Source organism: Mustela erminea, chromosome 5, assembly GCF_009829155.1.
Source record: "Mustela erminea isolate mMusErm1 chromosome 5, mMusErm1.Pri, whole genome shotgun sequence".
Taxonomy (NCBI): Eukaryota; Metazoa; Chordata; class Mammalia; order Carnivora; family Mustelidae; genus Mustela; species Mustela erminea.
Genome location: NC_045618.1, coordinates 84,767,964 through 84,779,925, shown reverse-complemented (window position 1 = coordinate 84,779,925; position 11,962 = coordinate 84,767,964). Strand labels below are relative to the sequence as shown.

General features: G+C 40.5%; 1 pseudogene; it reads left to right on the top strand.

Annotated features, from left to right (window-relative positions):
- Window positions 1-3,315: 3,315 nt before the first annotated feature.
- LOC116590198 lies at window positions 3,316-10,734 on the top strand (annotated as a pseudogene).
- Window positions 10,735-11,962: the final 1,228 nt, after the last annotated feature.

Below are 11,962 nucleotides of genomic sequence, written 5' to 3'. Positions count from 1 at the left end.
TCCTGAGAAATCTCCCCTGCCCTGACTCTGGGGTTCTTGACGTTGTCCCTCCATTACCTGCTTCTCTTCTTTGTTGTCCAATCTTGGCCCAACCCTTTTCTATATTTTTTTTCTTCTGTCTTTCCTCCTGTGTTTGAATCTAACAAAATAAAATGCCTCTCCGTGCCTGCCTCTCTCCTTTTCTTTCTCTCACTTTCTTAGCCTCTTATTTATTACTGAGCTCTTATCCTGTACAGAGGACTATTTCAAGCTGATAGAAAGTCTTTCAGAGAGTGATTCTTTTTATAGGGAGAGGTTCACTTGTTCACTTATATATAACTGATTTGCATGTACATACATATGATATATATAATATATTTTTACATATATTTATTTTTCCTTTTATGTATTTGTGTATATAATAGATACATGTATAAATATATAAATATTTAATATATAATTAAATACATATTTACAACATATAAATTTACATATTGTATATTTATAATTCACATATAAATATTTAATATATAAAATTTAATATACATAAATATATAAGCGTATAAATAATATATATCTGTTTATATATTATATATTTAATAACTTAATATATAATATATATCCTATATAAATATATATTTATATATTTGGTAGTATATATAATGATATATATTATATATATAAAAAATGAATACTTTATTTCTTAGAGCAGTTTTAGATTTATAGGAGAATTGAACAAAAGTGCAGAGTGTTTCCATATATTCCCACTATACCAACAACAATTTGTGATATTATTAGCATCTTGCATTAGTGGGTTCATTTGTTATAACTGATGAGCTCATGTTAATATAATTAGCTAAATATAATTAATATATAAATATAAATAAAATATATAACATATTTAAATAGAAATATGAGTTAGTATTATTATAAATAATAATTAATATAATTAATATAATATAATATTATTAGCTAAAATCTGTAATTGACATTAGAGTTCACTCTGTCTGTTGGGCAGTTCTATGGGTTTTTCCAAATGCTTAATGACATGTATCCAACATTATAGTATCATACAGAATGCTTTCACTGTCCTAAAAGTTGCCTGTTATCTACCTATTTACTGTTCCCTTTCTTCTCCCAACCCTGGGCAGCAACTGATCTTTGTATTGTCTCTAAATATTGAGAAAGCTCTATATCAGAATTATGATTTTCAGGCTGACTTCTTTCACTTAGCAAGTTTCTTTCTCTGTGTTTTTTTTTTTTTTTAAAGATTTTATTTATTTATTTGACAGAGAGAGAGATCACAAGTAGACAGAGAGGCAGACAGAGAGAGAGGGGGAAGCAGGCTCCCCGCTGAGTAGAGAGCCCAGTGCAGGGCTTGATCCCAGGACCCTGAGATCATGACCTGAGCCGAAGGCAGACGCTTAACCCACTGAGCCACCCAGGTGCCCCTCTCTGTATTATTTTGTGGCTTGACGACTCATGTCTTTTTATTGCTAAGTAATCTCCCACTGACTTGCACATAGATGTGCCACAGTTGGTTTATCCATTTACTTATTGAAGGACATCTTGGTTGCTTCCAGTATTGGGGAATTATGAATAAAGCTGATATAAGTATTTATGTGCAAATTTTTCATTTTTTACCTAATCTCTACACCCAACATGGGACTCAGACTTAACAACCTTGAGATCAAGAGTTGTGTGCTCTACTGATTGAGACCCTATGGGCAGGTTTTTATAAAGGTAAGAATATAAGCTATTCAAAATGATGTTTATGTCCAGACAAAGGGCATGAGGGAACTTTTTGGGGTGATGAAAATGCTAATGAAAACATCTCAGTTTTGGTGGCGGTTATGCAGCTGTATATATTTGTCAAAGTTCATGGTACTATACACCTAAAAGTAGTGAATTTTACTATTTTATGGTAACTAGTAAGTATATTTCAATAAGCCTACCTTAAAAAAATAGTTAATTATGACCTCTCCACAAACAGGTGATGTTTGCAAAAAATTTTGATGCCTATGTAGAAAGTTAAGTAAATGAGTCAGGATTAAAAGAAAAACTAAAATAATAAAAATATTATGCTGTTGTCTCAGGGTGGTGAGACTGTGAATGATTATTTTTATTTTTCTTTACTTTTGTTATGTTCTCTCTAATAAACATATCATACTTTAGCTATAAGAGTATTAAATATTTCTACAAAAAATATTGATAAAAAACTGAATATATAGTTCAATCTTTGAGGATGTGAAACCGCACAGAAAAAAAAAAGCTACAGAGAATACTAAAATAGCAAAAATGATACTAACTTTGGGTATGATTTTTTCCTTCCTCTTTTATGCCTATCAGATTTAAAAACCTAACATTAAAATATTAAATTTCCGGGGTGCTTGGGTGGCTCAGTTGGTTAAGTGTCTGCCTTCAGCTCAGGTCATGATCCCAGGGTCCTGGGATGGAGCCCTGCACTGGGTTCTCCCTCTCCCTCTGCCTGCCACTCTCCCTGATTGTGTGTTCTCTCTCTCTCTGTCAAATAAATAAATAAAAATATTAAAAAAAATTAAATCTCCTCATAAAGCATCTGCTACATTTATAATCATAAAAATATCCCACAAAATTTGGGGTGCCTTTACATAGTTGATAGGTAAAAAATTCACTTTGTTTTCCGTCTAGCTTAATTCTTTGTCAAGTGCAGGAGAAACGATTGCTAGACGTGGGGTTGAGACAGGGCTTCTGGACGCTGTGGGTGGAGGCCCTGGGTGGGTGGCTGCTGGTTTTTGTATGAATTTGGCAGGGCAGCCCAGGAGGCCATTACTACCCAGATACCTGCTTGCCTCTCTTTCATCAGAAGAGAAGCTGGTTCCCCTCCCCCCAAGGCTGCCACCGGGTGTCGTCTGAACTCTGCCTTGATAGGACAGCATGACCGGGGTGCCGTCTGTTCTGCTCACTGAAAGGCAACAAGTCATGGGGACTGATCGACAGCCTGTAGTTCAGAGGGGCAAGATGGGATTCTCTCATCCCTTCCTTTTCCTCTCTTGGCCTTTTCATGGTAGGGATAGGATCATTGGCAAGACAAAGCGAGGGTAGAAGACAGAGCTTTTGTTGGACTAATGCTGTGACAAGGAGGGCTGTGAGCTGAGGGAAACTCCACTGCCGCCCTCATGCTGGAAGTACCCATTCCCCTTGGCCCTGGAGGCCTCTCTCCACAGGTCTCCTGGATCTAAGAGACCCTTGCTCAATTGGAAAGAAAAACAGTTCTTAGAAAAGACCCTTAATATGACTTATTCAAGTCAGAAAGCTAGTTCTACGTATTTGTTCCGCATCAAGATGTGTAAGAGCATGTTGTCTGAAGCTACCGAGACGAGTGAGGCGCTGAAACGCTGCTGGGTGTGTGTTCTTTCTTCTTCTTGCCTGAAGATTTTAGTAAGTAGCAGAACCTTACTTAAAATGTCAAGTCTGGTTTTTATTTACTCAATATAGTGTTTTCCAAATTGTGGTATGTGTGCCTCTGGGATGATTTCATGTGGTACGTGCACGCATTTTCATTCATTCATTCATTCATTCATTCATTCATTCATTCATTCATTCATTCACTCGTCCCTCTTCTGGTGCTGTTTCCCACTGGCTAACACCGGTGCCTTCTTGCAGGGTCGTTCTCAGGTTCTCTCCTCAGTCCCTCCCAAAAGGAAACCATCCCTCCCTTACCATGGTGCGTGGGGTGGATCTCTCCTAGCCCTTATCACATTGTCTCATGGTTATTTACCTGTGCTCACCCTCTCCTGCTAGGCACAGCTGTCCCCTTCTGTGATCCACATGTGTCCCCCTGGAGAGGGAGCTGGGATCTTCCATCGGAGTTCTATGAAGCTCTTTTCCAGAAGTCCAAAGCACGAGTGGGGAGCATTTTAAGGAGTTTCCTTGAAGGCTCCTGAATAATGCAAAGGCCGTGACATGCAGAGAATAGTTTACTTAACTCCTTAGCACGTCAGGAGCCAGGTTTCCTACAGTTCATTGCCTTGTTCTCAGGCTCTTCTGAGGGTCCACTTAACTTCCTCTTATTCATGCGCACATCAGACGTGCCTCAGACACTACTATTCCTCAGAGTGTGGCCCAAACTCACCATTAGATCTCGGGGTCGTGGTAGCCCAGCTTGACTGGCAGACAAGCCATCTGTACATCTAAGTTCCCCCCATTAGAATCCTCTTCCACACAGGGACACCTGGGTGCTTCAGTCAGATGAGCAACAGACTCTTGATTTTGGCTCAGGTCATGATCTCCCGGTACAGAGATGGAGCCCTGTGAGGAATCTGCTGAGATTCTCTCCTTCTCCCTCAGCTCTTGCCCACTCGTCCCACCCCCACATGCGATCTCTCTCAAATAAATAAATAAACAAATGAATAAAATCTTAAAAAAAATCATACACATGGTTTAATGCTCTGCCAGCTGAAGTTTTATTTATTTATTATTTTAATTAACATATAATATATTATTTGCCTCAGGGGTACAGGTCTGTGAATCATCGGTCTTATACAATTCAGAGCACTCACCATAGCACACACCCTCCCCAGTGTCCATTACCCAGCCACCCTACCCCTAATCCCCTACCCCCCAGCAATCCTCAGATTGTTCCTGAGATTGAGAGTCTCTTATGGTTTGTCCCCCTTCCAATCCCATCTTGTTTCATTTTTTCCTTCCCTACCCCCCACAACCCCTCACCCTGCCTCTTAAATTCCTCATATCGGAGAGATCATATGATAATATTGTTTTTCTCTGATTGACTTATTTCACTCTGCCAGCTGAAGTTCTTAATAATTACTGAACAAGGGGCACCATATTTTTATTTTGTCCTGTGCTCCACAAATTATGTAGCCAGTCTGAGGATATTTCTTTCCTCACCCTTCTTAAGGCTTCTTCCTAAAGCCTGTTTTCTGCTGCTGTGTTGATGTCTTCTTAAGCCAAGCAACAATACAAATGATGAGTCCCATCAAGGGGAAACACACCCCTACCTTTAGGGCAAGGCTTAATCCTATGGTCCCCATGAGGTAATCTTATAAAACATTAATATTAGATATTTCCAAATCTAGGTATTTTAAGTGTTGAAGAGTTCCTAAAGTCCATTCTAGCCTGGAGTCATTCTGTTACAGATGCTAATGCTATTTGTGTCAGTTTTTTTTAACTGAGTTATCTTCAAATTTAGAAGCACCTGAAAATTAAAAAAAAAAAAAAGAAGCACCTGAAAATGAAACAGGCCCTTAGGTAATGTAACAGCACTTGTTTATATACTAGAGTGAGTCAGAATTGTCCTTCTTTTAAATCCTGACTGTCTAGAGTAGTGCTGGGAGGTACTTGGCAGTTCTAAGCCTGTGGGTTTTCAAGCTGGGCTTGATGGGTTTCTAAGAATTCTTTGAGGAAATTCTATGAGTATATCAGGGGCTACTGGGGGGACAAGCTGGATGCTGTTTAGCTGAGGCTTAGGGTCTCCCATCTTGGCTTCAAACAGAGTCACTCTGACTTTTTCTCTTTTATATTTAGAATTCTCATAACAGTTCTGCTGCTGAAAAGAAATCTTGAAAACTTCCCGTCTAGTTCATCTCATTCTACTGTTATGTGCTAGAAGAAGCTACTGGAATTTAGAGAGATTTAGTGACTTGGCTTGCTCCAGGTAACCAAGTTTATTAAATGGCAGAGCTAGACCTCAAGTTTGACCCCTTGACTCCCAATGATACTTTGGCATTTAATATTGTAGTTGTATACAGACTGATTAAATAATTTCCCTGGGATGTGGTTTTATGAAAGCCAAAGGAACATGTTTGCTTGGCTTATATTTCCAGGAAAACCTGAATTCATTCCCAGAGGTGCCACCTCTAACCCCATCTGGACTTCTCATAAATCTGTACAGTTGTTTGCGAAAGGACTTTGCAAGAGAGAATGGAAGGTGAAAACCGATGGGATACTATTGCTGGGAAAACAAGTTCATGTTCCTGAACAGGCAGGCATGGGAGAAGAGATATAAATGCCCAGGAGTTATGAAGAAGAGCTCACCTTTATTGGTAGTCCTAGACAACAGATTGTTGTGTAACAGATTGATAAAGATGAAAAGTATTGTGGGTAGTTGGCTAGAAGGGGCAAAAGAAGCATTCTTTTTTTTTTTTTTTTAAGATTTTATTTATTCATTTGTCATAGAGAGAGAAGCAAGAGCAAGCACAGGCAGACAGAGTGGCAGGCAGAGGCAGAGGGAGAAGCAGGCTCCCCGCCAAGCAAGGAGCCCGATGTGGGACTCGATCCCAGGATGCCGGGATCATGACCTGAGCCGAAGGCAGCTGCTTAACCAACTGAGCCACCCAGGCATCCCCAAAAGAAGCATTCTTATCCTCTCTTGGTGGGAGAATGAATTGACACTATTGAAGGATTTCTCTGCCTTTAGTGCCTGTGGTTCTTAGTTGCATTACTTCAAAGAACGAAGAGGTAGACTAGATGAAGAACGGCGGGGAGCAAAGCAAAGTTTTATTGAGCAACAGTATAAAGCTCCTGGAGAGGGAGAAGACCCTAGAGGGTTGCCCTTGGAGTTTCTAAGTTTAAGAGTTTTTAACGAGCTCTTTTGTGGAACTATCTTAAGCAACCAGGGTGTGCTGAGCCATGCCGATCGGGCTTCGCTCACATATCTATCTACCTATTAGGCTAACGTCAGCCTGAAGATCTCTTGTGCTGACATCTGGGGGCTGATGTCTTAACTGTCCCTTGCCCATGATAGGGACAAATGCTTTGTGGTTAATTGTCTTATTTTAGGACATTTTGCAGAAGTCATTTTTGCAAAGGCTGCACAGCAGAGCGCGAGTGTGATTCTGTCTAAGCTGAAAACAGGATCTTAAGGCAGTGGCGTCTTAGCTGTCCTGACTCCGTATTTTCTTGTTGGGGACCCTGGCCCTGACTACCTAACTGTCCAACTAACTCCTAACAATACCATTTTTTGAAGGGAATTTTGAAATACCTTTTGAGATTTTAAATAGACTTTTGATCTAGCAATCTAGGTCTCTGTCCTACAGTAGTACTCAAATAGTAGCACAAGCTTATTTGTACTAGGAAATTCACTAGTTGGGACAAGTGAGGGCAGAGACAGCCTTTCTCTAGGCTTCATGTTAGTGCATGGAGGGAACGACACCAGACTAATGTTCTTAACCTTTTGCCCTATCTCCTCACCTACCTTAACCTTGGGGAGGAGCAACTGTTTTCGGTTGTGTGTTTGGAACAAAGAGCTGAACACTTTCTGTTTGGCCCCTTCCTCTCCCTCTCCTTGATTGGGTCTGGCAGCATGACGTTGGATTCTTATCAGCTCTTGATCATAGGGTGAACTCTGGCCTTAGGGGTAATCTGAATTTTTGGGTTTAAATTACATTCTGATGGTGGTGGTAGAAATCTGACTAGCAAACTCATTTGGCTCTCACACTTAAGCCATGTTCTCCAGAGCCTGCTTAAATTGGTAATGGAAGTGACATTCGATTTCTGTATCTGAATCCTGTGTCTTTGTCTTTTAATTATTCTGAAATCCAAAAGGAAAATGAAGAGTATTATTGATAGTCTCTTCAAACTCAGTAGTAGAAATTCTAAACAACCATAATGTCCATTAAATAAATTGTAGTACTCCTGTTCAATAAAATACCATGCTGCCATTGCAAGGAATAGAAATAGAAATAGAAAATTGTCCACAATATAATGCCAAAGGGGAAAAAGATGGTAACTTTTTTAAGAACTTACATAGTTAGAACGTGTGTGTGTGTGTGTGTGTTGTGTTTTAAGTTTGTATATGACCTAGCAGAATGGGAAAATATTCACTGATCCACTGATAGTGTTTACTTCCAAGGGCTGTTGTGGTGGGGATCTTTTACTTCTCAGATGTATTCTGTTTTTTTTTTTTTCTTTCCCCACAAAGAGCAAGAGTTGCTTTTGTAAAAATAATAAAATCTAATTTATTATTCTAAACAAAAAAGTTGTGATTGTTACTGATGAGATTAGGTAACCTAGTGATCAGAGACTATACTAAATTCAACAATTTTCCCCTCTCTGGCTACAAAGATAAGTGAGGGCCTTGGAGATGATTAGAATTCATGGCTCTTAGTCTAGAAAATGATACTTGGCCATATTTACCCTGGGACTGTTTTTGAGTATCCTAGTTTAACTCTCTGATCTCATAGGAGTCTTTATTGTTTGTCTTTTTTCCTTCTGATAGTAAAAGTAATATAAACTGATTGTATTATTTGGAAAATACAGAAAAACACAAAGAAAAAAAAAGAAAAAAACACAAGCTGAGGGGCGCCTGGGTGGCTCAGTGGGTTAAGCCTCTGCCTTGGGCTCAGGTCATGATCTTAGGGTCTTGGGATCCAGTCCTGCATGGGGCTCTCTGCTCAGCAGGGGGCCTGCTTCCCTTCCTCTCTCTCTGCCTGCCTCTCTGCCTACTTGTGATCTCTCTCTCTCTCTGTCAAATGAATGAATAAAATCTTAAAAAAAAAAAACAAAACTACAAGCTGAAGGACAAACGGCTTATGATCCCATCATCTAGAAACAAATATTTTTAACATTTTGTGTTGTCTGTTTCCCGTTTTTTCTATGCACATTTGAACATGGCTAATATTACATTCTAAATTAAGATTTGTAACCTGCCACCCTTTAACTTAATGTTATATCGTAAGCTTTTTCATCACGTCAAAAAATTTCATAAGCATCATTTTGAAAACCTGTAATATTTTATTACACAGGTGTATTTCAGTTAGAATACTTTTGAAGTGCAGTCTGAAAGCAGATGGCTGCAGATTTGAACAGGGTGACAGGCCAATATCTGTGATTCAGGCCCTTCCATGATAGTTTCAAGACGGCTGCCACAATTCCAGACTTCCTGTTTCTACGCAGTTGAATTTGAACCAAAAGCAAGGGGGCAGGGAGAAAAGGAATTTTGAAAAAAATGTACTTTTTTTTGGAGGGAAAGAAGGGAGGAAAACTTTGTCAAGTATTAAGAGCCTTAAAAATGTTTATACCAGTTTGACTTAGTATTCTATTTTGGGAATCCCTCTAAGGAGGCCTTGTCTTGGAACTCCTTGAGCAGAACTGGGTCTCATACCTAATCTTGGACTAATCATGGTCATGATTTATCTCTGGGATGTGCCAATTCTACTCAAACACATTATTAAGGGGATTATCAAGGAAAGAAGAGGAGGAATGTGGCTACTGAGCAGGTAATTAAGAGAGTATTTCCTGAGTTCAATTGGTAGCAGGAGCGGAGAGCGGACCCCAGAGAGCCAGTCCTGAGCAGTGCCACAGCGGCCGCCGGCCTAACACCTGGGAGGAGCCGCGGCTGCCGCAGCCGGCCCCAGTCACCATCACCGCAACCAGGAGCAGCGAGGCTGAGTGAGACCCAGCAGCCGCCTGCCGCGCCCCCCACCGCCCCCGCCCCCAACGCTGCCCACACCAAGCCCCGCACCACGCGCAGCGGCGCAGGGATCGGCGGCCCGGGCGGCCTCACATCGGTGGCACCTGCCGGCGGGGACAACAAGGTCATCGCAACGAAGGTTTTGGGAACAGTAAAATGGTTCAGTGTAAGAAACGGATACGGTTTCACCAACAGGAATGACACCAAGGAAGAAGTATTTTTTTTTTTTGTACACCAGACCGCCGTAAAGAAGAGTAACCCTAGGAAGTACCTTCGCAGTGTAGGAGATGGAGAGACTGTGAGTTTGATGGTGTTGAAGGAGGGGGGTGCGGAGGCAGCAAATGTGACGGGCCCTGGTGCAGTTCCAGTGCCAGGCAGTAAATACGCAGCAGACCGTAACCATTACAGGCGCTATCCAAGTCGCGGGGGGTCCTCCACGCAATTACCAGCAAAGTGAGAGTGGGGAAAAGAACGAGGGATCGGAAAGTGCTCCCGAAGGCCAGGCCCAACAGCGCCGGCCCTGCAACAAGCGACAGTTCCCACCTAACTACATGCGGAGACCCTATGGGCGTCGACCACAGTATCCCAACCCTCCTGTGCAGGGAGAAGTGATGGAAGGTGCTGACAACCAGGGTGCAGGAGAACAAGGTAGACCAGTGAGACAGAATATGTATCGGGGTTATTGATTGATTGATTGATTGATTGATTTTTTTTTTTAAAAGATTTTATTTATTTATTTGACAGAGGAAGAGAGATCAGAAGTAGGCAGAGAGGCAGGCACAGAGAGGGGGGAAACAGGCTCCCTGCTGAGCAGAGAGCCCGATGGGGGACTCGATCCCAGGACGCTGGGATCATGACCTGAGCTGAAGGCAGAGGCTTAACCCACTGAGCCACCCAGGCGCCCCATGTATCCAAGTTATAGACCACGACTCCGCAGGGGTCCTCCTCGCCACCTCAGCGTCGGTACCGCGGCAACTTCAATTACCCACACAGATGCCCAGAAAACCCTAAACCGCAAGATGGCAAAGAGACAAAAGCAGCCGATCCACCAGCTGAGAATTCGTCCGCTCCCGAGGCTGAGCAGGGCGAGGCTGAGTCAATGCCGGCTTACCATCTCTTCCATCATCCGGTTTAGTCATCCAGCATGAAGAAATGAAGATGAAATTCCAGCAATAAGAAATGAACAAAAGATTGGAGCTAAAGACCTTAAGTGCTTGCTTTTTGCCCATTGACCAGATAAATAGAACTATCTGCATTATCTATGCAGCATGGCGTTTTTATTATTTTTACCTAAAGACGTCTTTTTTTGGTAATGACAAACGTGTTTTTTAAGAAAAAAAAAAGCCTGGTTTTTCTCAATACACCTTTAAAGGTTTTTAAATTGTTTCATATCTGGTCAAGTTGAGATTTTTAAGAACCTCATTTTTAATTTGTAATAAAAGATTACAACTTGATTTTTTCAAAAAATCAACAAAAGGCAAGCACCCGTTAATAAAGGTTAATAAAGGTCTTAAATAATTAAAAAAAAAAGAGAGAGAGTATTTCCTACTTCTGTACTGGAAATGCAAAATATTTCTGCATATAAAATACTTTTGCATATAAAATATTTTTGCATGTTAGATGATTTTCTGTAGCAGGATTCACCTAAGTAGAATTACTAGATCAAAAGGCATACATATTTTTATGGTACTAGATACCTTTAATGGGAATTTTAATATTTGTCTTTTTATAGAATTCTGGATTTACAAATGAAACAAGACAGTGAAGTACTAGATTGCCCCTACAAACAAAACAAAAAATAAATATCACACACAAAAAATGAAAGCCCATACATTTTCAAAGTTTTCTTTTAGTAATTACCGAGTAAGCTGAAATTGGACAAAATCATAATTATTCTTTCTTGGTGGAGGGGTACTCTGAGGTCAACGTTATCAGGCGGTGAGGCATAGGGAGCTAACTGGGTCAGTCTGTCTGTCTCATTCTGTCTCCTTGTGATCATTTTATCATTTACCACTTCCTCATGAGTGTAGGAGCTATGGAAGGGAAGGTCAAGTGCAACTTGGTTAATTTTGCTTTTTTGTTATTGATTAACTGGAAGATAAAAAAGCATGAGAAGTTAAAACATAGTCAATAGAAGGGATTTCTGAATCTCTCTGATCTTTTCATATTCTCTGCATCAGGTGACTTAGTCAACTGCCATCAGCTTTTTTCCCCCTATGAAAGCATTTGTCACACTGGATTCTTATAGGAGAAAGAGAAAGATGGTTAAATACCCAAGAGAACAGCTGTGAGTGTTAAATAAAATTTGGATGCTAAAGAAAAGTGGGAGGATTGGTTGGCATGATTCTAATGGATTAAGGTTTTGCAAGCGGGTGTGCTAATAAAGTCCGCTTCATTCTTCCACGTGTGCCTTTTCTCACCTACCTTGAAAAATTACAGTCCCGATGGTACTTTAACAAAGACCTCTTCCTGCATTTATGGAATTGATGGGACCCCTTGATGGATTGGAAGTTCCACTCCTTTGAGAATGAGTTGAGATTTCTCTCACATATTTCTTAAGTTTTATCTTAA